Raw genomic sequence first — 20,547 nt, 5'->3', positions numbered from 1 at the left:
CTGACCCAGTTAGCAGGGGGGAAAAGCACCATCGGAGTAGAGCCCAGTACCCCACACCCACTGGATTCAACCAATCAGCACTGCAGCGTTACTTCCTTGAAGCACATGGCCAAGGAGGAAGACGAAATATGGAGATTGCGGGTCGACCTCGGCTGGCGGGGGTTGGGGCCCCCCGCCAGCAAAAGTAAGCAACGGGGGAGGGTTGACGGCGGGGAGGGGGTGGAGAGAGGCGGCGGCGGTGGCGGGGGGGGGGGGGAGGGAGGCAAAAATGTGCCCCCCGTCTCTGGCTCTGGCCCCCCCTACCGCCGGATTCCAGATACGCCCCTGCTTCCATCCCAGAAGGAGTGAACATCAGAAGTGATCTTAAAAGATTAGAAGAATACATAACATTCTAACTGACAAACTTTAGATCAAAGATGTGTAGAGTGATCCACATGGGGTGTAGAAACCCAAAAGAGTTATATTTGCTATGAGTGAGAGACTGATAAACACAGACTGGGAGAGGGACCTTGGGGTGATATCGTTGAAGGATCTTAATGCAGCAAAACAATGTGACCAGACATTGGCTGCAGCCAGATGGATGCTAGGCTGAATAGCGAGAGGCATATCCAGCAGGAGGAAGGAGGTGTTAATATGTCTTTGTACTTGGAGTATTGTATTCAGTTTTGGAGGCCATATCTTGCTAAGCACATCAAAAGACTTGAGGCGGTTCAGAGGAAGGCAACAAAAATGATATGGGGCTTGTACCACAAGATGTATAAGAACAGACTTGAAGACCTGAATATGTATAACCTAGATGAAAGTAGGGATAGGGGGATGTGATACAAATGTTTAAATGTTTAAAAGGTATTAATATACAAATTAATCTTTTGCAGAGATGGAGAAGTGGTAAAACTAGAGGCCATGAGTTGAAGTTGCAGTGCAAGAGACTTAGGAGCAACGTTAGGAAATACATTTTCACAAATAGGGTGGTGGTTGCCTGGAATACCCTTCTTTGGAAGGTTGTGAAGACAAAAATGGTGGTGGAATTCAAGTTTATGCGCGGTATAAACACAGAGGAACACTATACAAAAAAGAATGGAATTCAATTAAAGCAAAACTTAAATGACCTCATAACTGGCGTGAGCTTTGATGGCAGCTTCATAGCTTGGGAAGTACAACCAATGCTGGGCAGAGGTTCCATACATGGCAAAAACAGATCAAGATCAAGCTTGGAGTAGGCTTTGGCAACTTCAGTAGTTGGGATGTAGGACCAGTGCTGGGCAGACTTTTACGGTCTGTGCCCCAAAATTAAGAGACAGATATTTAGTATACTAGTGTTTAATCATGAAGTGGAACCTGTGCAGAGTGCTAGATTCAACTCTGGTCACCTTGTTGGGCAGACTGGATGGACCATGCAGATCTTTATTTGCCGGTATTTACTATGTTACCATAGTACTAAGTAAAGCTTTCCAGATAGTGTAGAGGTGGGCAACCTATGGCCCGCTGTTGAATTTTATGTGGCCCCCGAGACCAATGGAAGTGTACACAGAAAATGTCATTAGCTAGAGTTTTGACAATTTTAAATACTACATTTTGCTAATTTTATTTTGGAATAGCCACCCTAGCAGTTTGCTTCCATCCTTTTTTTAGTTAAATTTTTATACATTTATTTATCACAGAAGATTTATGCAGCTCTGTGCACTTCCAGTTCTGACATTATGTAATGTTGCGGCAAGCTAGAGATTAATATTGACATTTATGTGGCCCTCTATGTGTAAAAGTTGCCTACCTCTTAGATAGTAGCATCAGTTATCACTGTATCTGAATATCCAGTGCTGCTCACTATCCATATTTTACGTGTTTTCTAATTTTTTTATATACTTATAGAACCATACAATACATCAGTTCTTCAATTTGCATGTACCGTGATTCAGTTTTAAATCCCTGGCTTTTAAAAACTTGCCAATCACAGAATTTAAATATTGGCCAGTGAATTTTTAATGTCTCTTCTTAATGCATTAGTTTCAGTGGAAAAGGTTAATGTTTTTAAAAGATAGGCAGAAGTGAACTTTCAAATGGATTTTTCATGAAGACAACAAGATTTATTTAGACTTTGGGAAAGCAAGGCAGTTCTCCAACACTAGTCAATTGAATTTAAAATCATTTTGTTTTCAATTATCACCTTTTAACTGGAGCCATTATTGCTTGTCAAACACTGCACACAAAATAACCAGTTGTCTGTCTTTCTGGAGCATGTAATTACTCATAGGCTGTGAAGTATTGATTCCTGAATCCTGTTTACATTTGGTTTGCACACTAGACTTCTGACTAGTTCAAGAAAAGTGTCAAATGCACTGCACACTTTTCCAGGTACATACAAGCAAGAAGTCACACAAAGGTAAATTAAAATTTCTTTCACGCTGCAATGTACACTGCCAGTAACCTTCAAAAAGTGCCTCTGAAAATGTAGACAGCTTGTTTTATCCACAAACAAATCTGAATTCATATGGAGAGCTGCAGTCCACTGGCTTGCCATAGGCCTACAAAAGAAAGAGGAGAATATGAAAAGGTTTTTTGAAAAACTGAGTAGCCTCTTTTAATGTAACAGTTATGTATTACCAAGATTTCAGACAGTGGAGCATCAAAGCCAAATAAACACTTCTTATAGTGTTTAGCAGACTTGAATTTATTTCACCATGAGCTATTCTTGAAAAGCCGTGAGCTAAATCCAGATAAGGATAGTCAACATCTGGTATCTCATTTCTTGGAAACAATTGCAGCCATTTCATAAAGAAAATATTACAGTAATATTGAGCACTTTAAGACCCATAGGGGGCCCTTTTCCAAAGGCGCGTAAGGCCCTGTGCGTGTCCTGCGTGTGCCAAATCATAATTACCACCCGGCTACCGCGTGCCCCGGGCAGTAATTCTGAATTTGGCGTGCAACAAAAACACACGGTAGAAAATATTTTCTATCTTCTACCGCATGGCGCTGACCTGCATGCCTACCGCCCGGGTAGCATGCGAGACCTTACCGCTAAGTCAATGGATGGCGGTAAGGTCTCAGGCCAAAAACGGATGTGCGCTGGTTTTTATTTTGCCACATGTCCATTTTCTGGCACTTTTTCCAGGATGTGGTAAAAACTGGCCCGGTGCACGCCCAAAAGATGCGTTCGTACTGCCGCAGGCTACTTTTTGCAGCGTCTTAGTAAAAGGGCCCCATAGTGAAATGAAAAAAATGGAATGTCATAAGTTCTCCCCTAAAAAAAAAAAAAAAAAACAACAACAACAACACATGAATGTGATCTTCCTAATGTGAATGCATTTATTTTTAACAATGAAAAACTATTTTATGCAGCAAACAATTGTGCTATTGCAGGCCATGCTCTTCATCCAATAATCTGATTCATCTGTGTTGCCACAGTGACATTTTTATGAAGATTATGATGTCAGCTTTGTGGTGTGAAGATCCTTTCGATAGACAGAGCAGGCAACAATGGAAGCAGAACCTGTGGTACCAAGGTACCAGGACAGAGCCTAGAAATAACTTCAGGGTGGACAGGGCAGACAACAGAAGGAATTCAACTGTTTTGCACACAGATTAAAACATACTACCCTACACTTAGTAAGGTTCATAAATTAATATAAGTACCATAACCAATACCTCTTTACTTATGCTTCTCTGGATAGCGATTCTGTTTCTCCACTCAGGTTTTGTCCTTCATTTCCCCCTTCTTTTACCTCCAGTCTTCTTTCTCTCTCTTTTCACTTCTCACGTAAAACCTTTCTATCTCCCATTCTCACCTCCCTTCCCAAACCCTCTTATTGTCCTTGTTTCTCTCTCTCTCTTCCATCATCGCAGTCTGTTCTCCCTGCTTTCCATTTCTTTCACTCAATCCATCATCCTCCATCTCCATCTCCATCCAGTGTACATCTCAAGGCCTCGTCTTTCTCTGACTCATTTCTTCATCAGCCCTAGTTCCTTCCCTGACACTTAACCCTCCTAACATCCAGGGCCTTTCTTATTTCACTTATACCCTAGCCAGCTTCCTATTGCTTCTCTTTCAATGTCTTCCTAGTCCCATTTCAATATTCTATCTGCCCTTCCACAGTCTAATCTCTTTACACTGCCTCACAAACTCACAAACACAACATCTGCAGCAGCTGGACTCAAAATAATCAGGGCAGCAACAGAAAGTCATTGAATCTGGCAGAGATAATATGATAGCTGAAATTAGGGTGGCAAAGGGGTGAAATGCCATTTTTGGGAGTGACACTTGCCTCCACATGTCACCCCATAACAACATCTATGCATTCCAAATGTCTGCAACACTAGACTGTAAATGCACACTAAAAAGTAAAGTGGACAATATTCTGTATTGCAACGATACCAAGAGGATTTAATATCAACATACTCAGATGGTAATTCTATAACAGGGTAACTGAGAGGATAAGCAGGTATATATTTCAAGCCTATTTTATAAAGAATTACTCCAATACGTTACACACAGTATTAATTGGGTAAGAATCAAACCAAGCAAATGCTTTCTAGTACCTATTATTCATAACCATGAAAGCTATCATGGTTCGCAATATCAAATGTAGCAGAGAGGTCCAGCATAATTTGTAAAATTTGATCTTTGTCATCTAAATGCTTATTTTGGACAGGGCTTGAAATGAGTGATTGAAGGGACAATTATACTTAAAACCCTGGTGGTTTCTATAAATTTCACTCCTTAACTGGCTGCTTTTATATGTATAATTGTCTGGAATATATTTCTTATGCATAACATTGCCAGCAATTCTATGCAGAATTATCCCTGAATGATGCCACTTTTTTTCTAGATGTATAAATTTTTAAAATCCCACTGCATTTGCCAGCGAACACAAATGTATTTTCTGGCATCCTGGTATGTATTTTACAAAAGGGTCTGAGTTCAGCAGATCTTTTTGTTAAATTGCAAGGGAAATAGCCCTGCATGGATATCTCAATTTTTATCTCAAGGTCTAATACAAAATGGGGCTTTTATGTCTCAAGAGGCAAATTAATTCTTTCCTTTGAACCACTAGGCACACTTCTGAATGGAAGGACATTTCTCTGTGGGGCTCTTTGAAAGACAGCTATAAGGGTTTGTTGGATATCAAACCTGCAGCCACAAAGGCCAGAGACCGGAAACTTGTGACTGAGCCACACAAGCTGGTTAGCTACAACCTAAGTTCCAGGAAACATGAGCAGCAGAAGAAGAAGCTGGCCCCCAGAGAAGCCCAGTGGGGCAGCAAGAGGTGTGTATATAAAGAAGTCCAGCTAGACATACCCTAGCTGGTTCAGCAGTTTTTACTAAGTCTGTCCTCAGGCTACTGCCATCTCAGCTCCTTGAGCTGCTTCAGTACAAGTTCTTTTCTACTTACTCCATGTCTGATTCCTTCTCCACATTTGGTTCCTGATACTGCCTGGTCTCTGCCTTGCTCAACCCTGTCCTGGGTTTAGCCTCTTCATCTATATTCTTAACCCAGCAGCAGTATATAAGAGTAGCCATTCTGGGTCAGACAAATGGTCCATTTATCCTGTTTCCAAACAGTGGCCAAGCCAGTTCACAAGTAGCTGGCAGAAATCCAATTAGCAGTAACATTCCATGCTACCAATCCTGGGGCAAGCAGTTGCTTCCCCATGTCTATCTCAATAGCAAACTATGAACTTTTCCTCCAGGAACTTGTACAAACCTTTTTAAAACCCAGATACACTAACCGCTGTTACCACATCCTCCAGCAAAGAGTTCCAGAGCTTAACTATTCGTTGAGTGAAAAAATATTTTCTCATTTGTTTTTAAATTATTTCCATAGAACTTCCTTGAGTGTCCCCTTACTCTTTGTACTTTTGGAACAAGTAAAAATCAATTTACTTCTACTCGTTCTACACCACTCAGGATTTTGTAGACCTCAATCATATCTCCTCTCAGCCATCTCTTTTCCAAGCTAAAGAGCCCTAACCTCTTTTGCCTTTCCTCATATGAGAGGAGTTCCATCCCCTTTATCATTTTGGTCGCTCTTCTTTGAACCTTTTCTAATTCTGGTCACACACAAGTTAACTGGGCACCAGCTGATACTCAGACTGGTGCCCGATTAACCTTTACTGTTCTAACTTTATGTAGCTACTTAACTGGTTAGTTTTTCATCAACTAACAGAAAGGAAGACCATAATCTATCAGCAGAATAAGACAAATTACTAGGCTTAGCTTGTATCAAAATGTCTACTACTTTGTCTAAGTTTGGTAGAATTGAAGATCTAATCTTGGTTATCTTATCTGAAAAAAAGGATGCCAAATCATTGGCCAATGGATAGAAATCTTGACCATTATAGGAAGAGGAAGTAGCAGATGTTAAATTTCTAAAAGGATCTTCTGATTAAGGTTAGGATTTTCTATCTGTGTGGCATAATAAGTAAGTTTAGCTGAAATAAAAGCCAGTTTGTAATGTTTAATTTCCAACTTCCAAAACACCTGTGGTCTATTATCATGAGTATGTCTCCAACTATGTTTTAGTTGTCAACACGGTCTTTTTAAATTAGCTAAGTCAGAAAAATACCATGAAGCTCGATGTTTGGTTGACTTAGATTTAGCCTCCAAAGCTGCCGATTAATCTGTTGTTAATGATAGCAAATTGTGCCATTGATTCACTTGAGCTAATGTATCAGAACCATTATAATCTAAATGAAGAGTAATAATGTTCCAAAAGGTCCATGAACTACAAGATCAAAGGCACTTGACAAATCAAGCTGGATAATAACTGAACTTTGACCTTGGATTAACAAACTAGTCCTTAATGCAATTAAGGAGCCCACCACCATTTCTAAACTAAATCCTTTATGAAGTAATATTCCACTTGTGTGGTAACCCAACCTTCCATTATCTTGGTAAGAAGTGGGATGAAAGCAACAGATCTATAATTAGTGATCTTCAGTAAACAGAGACCAAATCACGAGAAGTTGACATAGGTTGAAAAAGACAATACTTACAATATGATTAACCTGTGGTTCAAATGATAATGTTGTATCTAAGAAAACACCCCAAAACGTGGAAATATGGTCCACCTGGAGAGATGATAGTGTATTTCTGGAACGTACCTGCCAGAATGAATCGCCAAAGTGCTTTTGTCTTATCTTTGATAAGTTTAAAACCATGAATCATGCTACAATTCTCAATAATCAGAATAACTATCAGATACTGTAGAGAAATTGGTAGTTAAATTATCATCCACAAGGACTAGAAGGAACATAGCAGCAGCATATGAAAAAAACTTAATATCAAGAGCAGAAAGCCACAGCCAAATGCAGGGCTGCCGAGAGACTGAGCCGGCACAGGGCAAGGCCGCCCCCAGGGCCGCCGCCGCTGCTGCTGCCCCCTTTGGGCCTTCCCTCACTATGTCCCGCCCTCGTCTGCTGCGAGGGCGGGGCACAGTGAGGGAGGGTGATCTGCTGCTTTCACACGGAGGTGCGGCGCTGCCGATTTGAATGCAGGGGGCCCGGTGGCAGACGGAGGGGAGCTGTCGATGAAGCCGAGGGCGGGCAGGTGAGACTGGAGACAGAGTGGTGAGTCCTGAGGGACTCCACACTATGGAGTAGATATGTTCTTCTTGTGGCCAGACAATGCAAACTCCATGTACATTATCAGGCTTATTTTCAAAAGAGAAGGGCGCCCATCTTCCGACACAAATCGGGAGATGGGCGTCCTTCTCTCAGGGTCTCCCAAATCGGCATAATCAAAAGCAGATTTTGGGCGTCCTCAACTGCTTTCTGTCGCAAGGACGACCAAAGTTCATGGGGGCGTGTTGGCACCATAGCGAAGGCGGGACAGGGGCGTGATTAAGAGATGGGCGTCCTCGGCTGATAATGGAAAAAAGAAGGGTGTCCCTGATGAGCACTTGGCCGGCTTTACTTGGTCCATTTTTTCTTACGACCAAGAAAACTTGGACGCCCCGTTCGATTATGCACCTCCACGTCACCCCTTTATGATGGCTATGCAACAATGTGCACTAATGACCTGTGATTTGTGGTATGCTCCTATACTGTCCTTGAGGCCCCACATCTTTACATGCTTATGCAGGATTGTAGCTCTGTCTCTTGTAAGGGGCAGAACCATATGCTTACTGTGTATTCTTGACCAAACATCACAAGCCACTTCCCTATTGAATGAAAAACTCAGCACCAGTGGCGTACCAAGGGCAGGGCGGTGGCGGTGGTCCGCCCTGGGTGTCAGTGAGTGGGGGGGTGCTCCGCTGGCACCCCAGTCCCCACCTGCCTACCAGCTCCGTCGCCAGACGACCCTCTTCTCCTGCCACCTGGCACCTGACACATCCTTTAAAAAAAATCTATGAAGCGGCAGCACAGCATCTAAAGGAAGAAAAATCACCTCGTTGGCCGGCCTTCCCTCACTGTGTCCCGCCCTCTGATGTAACTTCCTATTGTTACCACCCCTCTCGGCTGGACTGTAGTGATGTGCTCCCAGATACCTGATGTTTGTAGTCGTGGCGAATATCCAGGGAACACACACTCACAGCCAAGGGAGTGGAACAAATAAACTAACCTCGTCCTTTACTCTCAAAGAATAAAGGAGGAAAAGAAGCTAAATTTAGGATTTGTTCCTGAACTGGAAGAACCGCACCTTCAGATTTGTAAGGTATCTTTTTCTTTATTGAATACAAATGCAAATAAATTTTCATTCAAATAAATCCAAATTCACAATTAGTGTGTGGCTTAACAGAACTGCAATAACATATTCAATATTCAAATGTAGAACTACATGTACACCCTTAACTTTTTCTGTTTCTTTCATAAAAATCACTGAAAAAGGCAGAAAAGAACCTTTTCAGATAAATATTTAAATTATCTTTTAATCAAAATCAGATATTTGTTTTAATACTCTTTCCTTGCTATTGATGTCAGAATTTGAGTCTTTATGGGTATTATGGATGTTTGTGCAAGGATCTCACTTGAACCCAGAACACTTAGGCAAGTCAGGAAAACATGGATTTTTTATATTTGATGTTGTTCTGTTCTTTAGTTTTCCCTTAAAATGTTGTAAACCAAAAAAACTATATGTCCTTCAACACCCTTTGCCAATGTCACTTAGCTGTGGTTGAATTTATTTAGGTGAGGTCTTTCTTGCGTTGGAGCTCAGCTGGAACCCTTCCGAGGATAATTCACTGATCTCTTCTTCCTAAACCTCACTTATAAAGAAAATAATCAGGGAAGCAAAAGCTTAAACTCCCTGCTTGTCCTGGAAATGACTCCACTCTGGTGACAATTAAGCATTTCTCAATACTGTGGCCACACTCTCTAATTGAAATAAAATAAGTTAAAGGCTTTCTCACTACAAAACCTATTTCTCACTGTTGTTTCCCTATTCTAGAATGATCCAGTAGGCTTCAGCACTGCATTCAGAACCATCACACAGTAACACATTCCATATTCAAATGGTGATTCAACATTCCATCTCACAGACTTCACATAAAAACATAACTTTTCCCTTTACAGCTATTAGATCAATCTGGAGAATAAAGCACACTCATACAAAAGCAGTGCTTAATCTGCCACCTGACAAACCTTGCACTGAACTTAGAGCACTCACAAACAACAACCCTTTCCCCACAGACACAGCCTAATAGCTTCTTTCTCCAAATAACAGATTCACCTTCAATTTCCCCTTAACCCCCCTTTAAATTCTAGCACATTTCTTTCCCTGACACCCTTATAGTTTCTCTCACTTAGTATAACTACCAGCAGAAATCACAGTCTCCCACACTTCTACTAGTCTCTCTCAACATGAGTCTCAACTGTTTTCCCTATTCTGAAAAGAGTAGGCAGCCATGTGTCCATTTAATACCTTAGCATACAGACTCTCATTCCACAAAATTGTAACTCACTTTTTATCTCTTGGAACCCAGTTCTATCTCTGAAACACCCTTCACACTCACCTCAGCTCTCTTTCAATATCAAAGTACCCTTTTTCAATGTCACATTTCACTTTAAACTCATAAAATATACTGTTTTCTCTTACATTACAAAGACACACACCATACATTTTTCTTTCCCAGTGCTTCCCTGCTCTCTCTGCTCAGCAGTCTCCCTAGCAACTCACCCCGCCCCCAGAGGAACATCTGACATCACTCAACCAATCAGCTTGTCAGCTAAAGACTGGGGGGGGGGGGGGGGGTTTCTTATCTGTTTGGTTTAGCTGTCCCTTCCCCCATAGAAGTAATTGCAGAACTTCCTACACAGAGAATTGCAAAGTCAATTTTAACCTGACTTGTACCCAAAACAGCAAGAAACATTTTATAGTACAATCCCCACCAAATCATGGTTTATTCTTTGAAAAATAAAACCATATTTAAGAAACATCTCACACTTCACCTAACTCCATTAATAATTTCCAAACTAACTTTAAACCTTTTCCAGCCAGCAGCATCCACCAAAACCCTGGGACAGCCCCCCCAGAGCCCCAAGAAAAAAAGACATTTAATATATGATACCATATATTACACTATTTCCGCGAGGGCAGGACACAGTGAGGGAAGGCCGGCTGATGAGGTGATTTTTCTTCCTTTACACACCGTGCCGCCGCTTCATAGATTTTTTTTAAAGGCTGGGTCAGGTGCCGGGTGGCAGGAGAAGAGGGTCATCTGGCGATGGAGCTGGTAGGCAGGTGGGGACTGGGTCAGGGAGGGGGGCTCAGATGGGAGGAGGGGGTTCAGATGGGAGGAGGGAGGCTCATATGGGAGAAGGGGAGGGCTCAGATGGGGGAAGGGTACTGGGTCGGGGAGGGGGGACTCAGATGGGAGAAGGGGGCTGGAACTGGGGTCTGAGAAGGCAGGAGAGAGAATGGGGCTATGTCCTGGACAGGTGGGAGAATGGGGCTATGTCTGGGACAGGTGGGAGAATGGGGCTATGCCTGGGACAGGTGGGAGAATGGTTCTGGGGCTGAAAAGGGGGGCCCTAATGCAAAGCATGTGGATGAAGGGGACTGGAACTGGGGGTTGAAAAGGTGGGTAGGTGGGATAAGGGGGCCAGTACTGGAACTGAGGGCTGAAAAGGGGCAGGGGCTGAAACTGTGGGGACTGGGCGCTGAAAAGTACTACTACTACTACTACTACTATTAAACATTTCTGCCTTGAATGGGTGGCAGAGACGGTTGGGAGACGGGGCTAGTGCTGGGCAGACTTATACGGTCTGTGCCAGGGCTGGTGGTTGGGAGGCGGGGATAGTGCTGGGTAGACTTATACTGTCTGTGCCAGAGCCGGTGGTGGGAGGCGGGGCTGGTGGTTGGGAGGCGGGGATAGTACTGGGCGGACTTATATGGTCTGTGCCCTGAAAAAGACAGGTACAAATCAAGGTAAGGTATACACAAAAAACTAGCACATATGAGTTTATCTTGTTGGGCAGACTGGATGGACCGTGCAGGTCTTTTTCTGCCGTCATCTACTATGTTACTATGTATAGCGCTACTAGACTTACGCAGCGCTGTACAAATTAACATGAAAAGACAGTCCCTGCTCAACAGAGCTTTCAATCTAAATTGGACAGATGAACAGACAGCTAGGGGTGGGGAAATTGCAGTGGTAGGGGTGATAAGTGAGGGTGTTGAGTAAGAAAGTCATGGTTAGGAGTCGAAAGCAGTAGCAAAGAGGTGGGCTTTAAGCCTAGACTTGAAGACAGCCAGAGACTGAGCCTGACGTACTGGCTCAGGGAGTCTATTCCAGGCATAGGGAGCAGCGAGATAGAAGGAACAGAGCCAGGAGTTAGCAGTGGGGGAGAAGGGGGACGACAGGAGACATTTACCCAGCGAACGGAGTTCATGGGGAGGAGTGTAGGGAGAGATGAGAGCAGAAAGGTACTGAGGAGCTGCGGAGTGGATGCACTTGTAGGTCAAAAGGAGAAGTTTGAACTGTATGCGGAAGTGGATAGGGAGCCAGTGAAGCGACTTGAGGAGAGGGCTAACGTGAGTATAGCGACTCTGGCGGAATATAAGACGCGCAGCAGAGTTTTGGACAGATTGAAGAGGAGATAGATGGCTGAGCGGGAGACCAGCAAGAAGCAAATTGCAGTAGTCTAGGCGAGAGGTGATAAGGTTGTGGGTAAGGGTTTTGGTAGCGTCCTTGGAGAGGAAAGGGCGAATTTTGTTAATATTATAGAGAAAGAAACGACAGGTTTTGGCAAACTGCTGAATATGAGCAGAGAAGGAGAGAGCGGAGTCAAAAATGACTCCAAGGTTGCGTGCAGACGGAACAGGGAGGATGAGAGTGTTATCTACCGAAATAGAGAACGGAGGGAGAGGAGAGGCAGGTTTAGGGGGAAAGAGGAGAAGCTCGGTTTTGGTCATGTTTAGTTTCAGGTGGCGGCGAGACATCCAGGCAGCGATGTTAGACAGGCAGGCCGATACTTTGGTCTGGATTTCAGCTGAGATATCCGGTGCAGAGGTAGATCTGGGTATCATCAGCGTAAAGGTGGTATTGAAAGCCATGGGATGATATCAGAGCACTAAGGGAAGAGGTATAGATGGAGAAGAGGAGAGGTCCTAGGACAGATCCTTGGGGTACACCGACTGTTAGATGTGGTGGAAGAACCACCAGAGTATACGCTAAGAGTACGTTGGGAGAGATAGGAAGAGAACCAGGAAAGAACAGGGCCCCAGAATCCAAGAGAGGATAATGTATCAAGGAGTAAGGTGTGATCAACAGTATCAAAAGCAGCAGATAGGTCGAGGAGGATGAGAATAGAGTAGAGACCTTTAGATTTGGCCAGTAACAAGGGAAAGGGGACAGGGAGAAGTGGCTGGGGCTGAAGCTTGGCACTGGTGGGAGAAAAGGGCTGGGGCTGAAACTAGGGACTGGTGTGGGGACTGGGGGCTAAAAAGGGGGAACAGGGAGAAGTGGCTGGGGCTGAAGCTTGGGACTGGTGGGAGAAAAGGACTGGGGCTGAAACTGGGGACTGATGGGATAGTGGGGCTGTAACTGGGGGCTGAAAAGGGGGGCAGGTAGGATAATGGGGCTAGAACTGGGGGTTGAAAAGAGGGGGCAGAGAGAGAGAGGGGACAAATCCTGGATGGAAGGGAGAGCGAGAGGGAGGGCAGATCCTGGATGGATGGGAGAGGGAGGACAAATGGTAGATTGAAGGGGAAGAAAGGGCAGACAGTGGATGGAAGGAATAGAAAGGGCAGACAGTGGATGGAAGGGGGAGAGAGAGAGGGCAGATTGGCAGATGGTGGATGGAAGGGGCAGAGATAGAGGGCAAATGTGGATGGAAGGGAGAGATAGGGCAGATGTGAATGGAAGAGAGAGAGAGGGTAGACAGTGGATGGAAAGAGCAGGGAGAGAGGGCAGACATTGGATGGAGGTGACAGCAGAGAGGGCAGACACTGGATGGCAGAGAGAGAGCGAAGACAGATGCTGGATGGAAGGAAGACAGTGAAAAGAAGATGAGGAAAGTAGAAACCAGAGACAACAAACTGTAAATAAAATATATATTTTTATTTTTTTGCTTTAGGATAAAGTAGTATTGTAGCTGTGTTAATAAATGTTTATAAATAGAACATGTAAATAAGGTAATCTTTTTATTGGACTAATTTTAATACATTTTACTTTCGGAGAACAAAACCCCCTTCCTCATGTCAGGATAGGATACTGTAACAGCACTATACTGTATTGACCTAAGGAAGAAGGTTTTGGCCTCTGAAAGCTAAATGTATTAGTCCAATAAAATGATATTACTTGTTTTATTTCTATTTGGTAATTTGTAAAGTGGTGATTGGTATTTGTTAGTTTTTTCAAATTTACATCTGCTGTCTTTATATTTTGCACAGTACTAGGGGACATTTTCTGTTTCTGTGGTGTTGCATTGTATGCAGAGTCTGGCATCTTGGGGGGTTCAATTTAATTTTTGTCTAAATAGAAAGTTTATGATTACTTATTCTATAGTGGATTAGGGTGTATCTGTGTTTGTGAAAAAGACATGGCTTTCAGTTGGCATTGACTGTGCAGGATAGACGATCTGAATTATTCTGTCTGATTTTGTTTTACAATAGGTGAATTGATGTTCTAGTGCTTACTGTAGTGTTTAAGATGCTTTCCTTTTCCTTGTGTGACTCGTAGAAATGACTGCTTATGGTATGGTAGAATTGCTCTATAGGTCCTGAGTGTTTTGTATTTTCGGTATGCCTAATACTGGATTTTGGAGGGGGAGTGTTAAAAATGGCAAACCCTGGGTGTCAACTACCCTAGGTACGCCACTGCTCAGCACTATAGCAGACTGGTTAAATTTACACAAAGTAAAGCTCAATCCTGATAAGATGTGGAGGGGCATTTTTGAAAGAATGTACAAGTCAGTATTGGGACATCCTGCTCATAACATCCAAAAACAACATCCATCTCACAGCCATTTTCAAACAGGAAAGAGTCCAGATTTCCTGTTCAAAAGTATTTTTCTGTTCCTGGAGGGAATCCCAGAAAAACAATAGAGTTACAGTGAGATTTGTACCTGCATCTCTTGGTTTATAGTCCATTACACTAACCACTAGACTACTCTTCTGATCTGTTTGCTGCTGCTTTGCTCAGAATGGCCATAATACCTGCAGCTGACATAGAACCTGGTTTTTCTTTCCAGTTTCACTTTCAGGGGAGGGGAAGGGAGACAGCAACCACTGGGGGATTAAGGAAGAGTCATTCCTTAATCCCTTCAGTGGTCAGCTGCTCAATTAGAGCACCTTTTTGTAACTTGGACATGACTGAAACAGGTCTACATAAAAACTGTCTTCCTTTTTAGACATGGACATTTCTTCCTGTTCGAAAAGCACTGATATAAGTCCTACTTTTGGGCCCTCCTAGTCCCGTCCAAAACATGCCCACAAAGTGCCCCTTGCTATTTGGATGAACTGCAGTGTGAAACGTCTAAATTTTGACTTTCCAAAATCTGGATTTGGATATTTTTAGCAGATGGCATTTTAAGCTGTCCATCTGCTTTGAAATTGAGCACCTAAAGCTCTTATATTTTCACACAAATCAGGAATTACTCTCAATTGACTCCTTGAAAATCTTTGTGGTCATTATAGATCAACTGTTCAAAAGTGCATCTTTAAACTAAGGAAGATACATTCAGATACCTTACTCTGCTCCATTTCAATATAGTAATACCACTTTTAAGTGCTTCTGTTTGACATAAAAAGATTAGAAATTATTCAGAAAACAGCAGTGAAGCTAATTTCTAGAACAAAATGGTGGGATCATGTCACCTTACTTCTTAAGGCTAGACATTGCTTACTGATATCAGCCAGAATTCCTTATAAGCTTTTGACACTGGTTCACAAAATATATAATTCTGGCCTATCCTTTTTATCAAGCTTGTTTATCCCTTATATAGTGGCGTAGCTATGGGTGGGCCTTGGTGGGCATAGGCCCACCCAGTCTAGTGGCCCCTAAAACACCTCATTGGCAGTGCCTTACTTCTCTCTCTCTCTCTCTCACTGATCCCTCATCTACTTTTGAGCCTTCATTGGCAGCAATTCCTGTGGGCAACCTGCACCAGCCCTGCAGGCTTTTCTCTACTGCATCATGCCCTCAATATCACATCACTTCCTGTTAAGTGGCAGGGATGCAGTAGAAGGAAGCCTGCAGGACCGATGCAGGTTGCTTACAGGAATCTCTGCTGGTGACTTGGAGGCAGCCCAAGGAAGGCGGGGTTTCAGAGAGACAGGCAGATGCTGGAGTGGGAGGAAAAAAAGGGGAATATGCCAGGCGGGGAGGAGGAGAGAAGTACAGATGCTGGGGGGGGGGGGGGAGAGAGAGGAGCAGATGCCAGGCAGAGGACAAAGTTGATAAAAGCAGGGGAGGAGGGAAAGGCTTAAAAAAGGTGTATGTATGTACAGGGGTGTGGGTGGGAAGGGCCCACCCAGGTTAACTCGGGGCCCACCCAAAATGGCAGGTCTGCTACACTCCTGCCTTTCACACTCTGTGTTTAATCTAACAGAATCTCATTCCATAAGATCCAATTTGATATAATTCAGTCTTTACTTTTGAGATGGGATCAGGCGCATTCAGGGTAGTGTGGCCATAAATGAGTCGTCACTTTTCACTTTAACTGGGCCCATTCTGTGAAATGATTTGCTGTGCTATCTGCATTTTCAGCCTTGTTTAATGTTCAAAGTTGGCTTGACAACTTTTGTGTGTGCAAAATCTTTTGGAACTTAAAAGCCATCGATACTAGGCTGCTACAAGGTGACTTGTAGGCTAATCATCTTTCTCAGTTTGTGTCAAGCTTGCCATAGCATATCCATAATGTAGATTGTGTGGTAAATGCTGAATATACTTAATACAAAAAACTGGGAAATGCTCCATAAAAAGCGTGTGAACAAACAATACTGTGAAACTGATGCAAGCTTTTTCACATCCTCTATTATAAAACTGAACTCACAAAATAATAAAAAAAATGTGGATGAAAAGACCTCAGATGAAGGGCCACCGAGGGGGGGGGCAGGGAGGCAAGATTCCCCCTGGCCCGGCCTCCAAGGGGGGGCCCAGCGCCAAGGTCTGTCTCCTGCCCTTTCACGGGACCCGGGTGATCATGTCCTGACAGGAGCAGGAGAGAGAAAACTCCGGCGTCAGGTCCTGGCCCCCCTTTGAGGCTGGGAAGGAGCAGACACAGGGCTTTGGAGCCTCTGGTTTGGCTGGTGGGGGTCCCCAAGTGCCACCAGCAGAAGCCTTCCTTCAGCGCTGTTCTGTCGCATTGCTTGCCCTGTGGCTTCTTTTTTCCCCTCACATTGTGCATGAGCGACATGAAGGGAAAAGCAGCCACAGGACAGGCAATGCAGCAGAGAACAGCGCTGGAGAAAGGCTTCTGCAGGCGGAGCTTGGGGACCCCTGCCTGCCAAAGTATGTGGCGTTGCGGCGGGCAGCAGGGAAGAGGGGCAAAATGTGCCCCCCCATGTTGGTCTCCAGCCCCCTCCCCCAATTTTTGTGGTCTGGCTACATTGTGGTCCTGGGGAGAGGCCCAGCAGTGGCAACCCTACTCCGGGCCCAGATCATTCTCTCGGCGGCCCTGATCAGATGCTCATGCAGTCATTCACTTCAGTGAAAATATCTTGACTGTCTAAAATGGGCTACTTGCAATCATTTGTCAGAAAAACCTCCACATCTAATCTTTGAATATTGCACTTCAAAATAATTGATCAGGCTATGATTATAACACAAGAAAATAAAACAGCACTTAACTGAAGGACCCCAACGGGGACCCATTTCAGTTAAAGCTTCCTCAGGGGATTATAACATGCTGATGTCAGTCACAAATGTTCAGAGCAGGAAGCAGAAATGCTCTGAACATTTCCGAATGATATCAGCACATTACGATCCCCTGAGGAAACTTTTAAGTGATACGAGTCCCCATCAGAGTCCTTCAGTTAAGTGCTGTTTTTTTCCCCGCATTATAACCACAGTGTGATCAATTATTTTGAAGTGCCATATTAAAAGATTAGATGTGGAGGATTTTCTAACCAATGATTGCAAGTAGCCCATTTTAGACAGTCAAGTTATTTTCACTGAAGTGAACGATTGCATGAGCATCTGAGGTGTTTTCCTCCACTGGTTTTTGTTTTTTTGTGAGTTAAGTTGTATAATACAGGATGTAAAGTATTGATTATAAGTGATAAAAGCTTGCATCAGTTTCACAGTATTATTGATATGCTGGTTATACCACACAATCTATCATTATGTGTGTGCTACTGCAAACCTGACATGAGTGCTTGTGTAAGAATATAAGAACATAAGCATTATCGTAGCGTAAGAGACCGAAGGTCCATCAAGCCCACTATCCTGTTTCCAACATTGGACAATCCAGGTCCAAGTAATTGGCAAGATCCCAAAAGAGTAAAACAGATTTTATGCTGCTTATCCCAGAAATAAGCAATGGATTTTTCCATCTTAATAATGGCTTATGGACTTTGCTTTCAGGAAATTGTCCAAACCTTTTTTTAATCTTGCTAAGTTAACTGCTTTTATCACATTCTCTGGCAATGAATTCCAGAGTTTAATGACACACTGAGTGAAGAAATATTTTCTTTGATTTCTTTTACATTTACTGCCTTAGTAGCTTCATTGCATGCCCCCAAGTCCTTGTATTTTTGGAAAGAGTAAACAAGCAATTCACGTCTACCTGTTCCACTTCACTCAGTAATTTATAGATCTCTATCATATCTCCCCTCAGCCATCTGTTCTCCAAGTTCATTAGCCTTTCCTCATAGGGAAGTTGTCCCATCCCCTTTATCATTTTTATCACTCTTCTCTGTACCTTTTTCTAATTCCGCTGTACCGTAGGACTTCAGTCACTTGGTTATACTGATTTGAACTGTGTTCTAGTCAAAGAAGTATCTGAAGTACTCACAACGGAAGCAAACAAGCTATGCTCTGACACTGAATGGAAGCTGGTTATATTGCAGCAATGTATTTATTTATGTATTTATTTATTTAGATTTATGACCACCTTTATGAAGAGATTCACCCAAGGCAGTGTACAGCATGTACAGTTTAACATAAAACTTACAAATTTGTTAACAGCATAAAATACTAAAATGACCAAATAAAAAACATAAATATAATAAAAAAAAGCTATACTTCGAAACAGCAGATTGAAACCTAATAGGACTGCCATGAAACAGTATAAAAATACATACATTTAACAGCACTGCAGAACAACCATGTAACAGAAATATGATAAATGTCAGTACAATATAAACAAAACCATAATGACAGCATGGAAGAACATTAAAATAACAGATATAATATGATATCAGCATAATACCAATGAAACTCCTAATAAGCACACATAAGAACCTTCAATTAACATAGATATGATGCCAATGATTTTCTACAATACAGCTTACCATTTAGCCGAGAGGTCAAGTGGGGATATATAGATGGGGACAAGATGAGCAGTATAGAGTCAGCTGGGATAAATAGACGAGTGGCTAAACTCAAAACAAGCTCTTTGTATAGTTAAACAGGATATAAGGAATTGGTCTAAGTTACAACGTGTGTAGAAATCTAGTCCAGGTGCAGAATGAGTGTATAGTCAGTCACCAATTGTTTTTTTTTTATTTTATTTTATTCATATTTATAATATATCACAAAACAATGTGAAGAAGCAATCGGCATAGATTTTACAGAAAAATACAGTACATTAAGGAAACAAAAAATTTTTCGGCCTTTCCGACCACTAATAAAGAAAATAATTCCAAGATTTCAAGAATCAAAAAATAGAGTGGAAATATATAACATACATTAGCTTCCTCTGTTTTCAAACCCCAGCCTACAATTTAGGGAAGAGGCACAACATTCACATCCACCCTCGCATCAAGAAATTCTTTAAGCTGTTTTGGTTCCATAAACTAAAATTGTTTACCCTCAAGCATTACAATACAAATACAAGGAAAACGCAACACAAAATTTGCCCCCAATGCCACAACTCTGGGTCGTAGTTCTAAAAAAGCCCTACGCCGCACCTGTGTAGGCTTTGAGAGATCAGGAAAAATTCGGACTTTTGAGCCAAAAAACAGTCTTTCTAAGTGTCTTAGGGAAAGTCTTAATACAGCATTTCGATCTGGCTCCAAGACAAAAGTGACCAGCATAGTTGACCTTTGAGTAATGATTTCCAATGAAGTTTCCAGGAAAGAAGTAAGATTCATTCCCTCTCCCATCACAGAGGGATTCTTCTCCGTCTCCTTAAAATTCCAGATATAATAAGCTCGTGTGATGGGAGGTAGTGTATCCTTGTCCATTCCTAGTATTTCAATCATATATCTCTTAACCATTTCTAATGGGGAAATTAATGGTGATTTGGGGAAATTAAGAAACCTAAGGTTAAGCCTTCTAACCTGGTTCTCCAGGTACTCTAAACGTTTATGCAGGAAATCATTGTCCTTAACCAAAGCCGTTTCCAAAATCCCCATTTCATGAATCTTAGTATCCACATTTTCCATTTTTAAGGAGTGCTGTGCAGTCACTTGCGCTTGAGTCAGAGCAGCCTCAGAAAGAGTCTTAATATCAGAAGTGTTTTCTTTCAAATTATTTTGCATAGTGGATTGAATGTTGTAAATCATATCCCACAGTGACTCAAGTGTCACTATAGCAGGTCTAACCATGCCAGTTACAGATAAGGAAGAGTGAGACTGAGTCTCATTGCGAGCAAGTTTAGAAACAATATCTTGCGGTAGTTCCTTCAATGCTAATTGAATTTGTTGTTCTCGACCCTGGGATCCAGTCTCCGCCGCTGCAGTCCTCCCCTCGAACAGGTCTGGTCTTACCCCTTCGGTGTCCGTCTCTGTTCGGGCTGCCTCAAGCAATTCACTTCCTGGCTGCGGCAGTGCTATGCGTTCCACGGGGCTCAGGGAAGCCCCGTTACTGCTCTCTATCGACGTCAACGCGTCGACAGTGGCAGATGGGGTCGATGTGCCCAGAGGACTCGGCTGCTGTTTGGAAAATTGCAATGTCGTCTGCCTCAGTGAGGAAGCGGCTTCAGGAGCCGAGGGGTACTCCT

The sequence above is a fragment of the Microcaecilia unicolor genome, chromosome 9, assembly GCF_901765095.1.
Source record: "Microcaecilia unicolor chromosome 9, aMicUni1.1, whole genome shotgun sequence".
Lineage (NCBI taxonomy): Eukaryota > Metazoa > Chordata > Amphibia > Gymnophiona > Siphonopidae > Microcaecilia > Microcaecilia unicolor.
Note: the sequence above shows the minus strand (reverse complement) of the source record.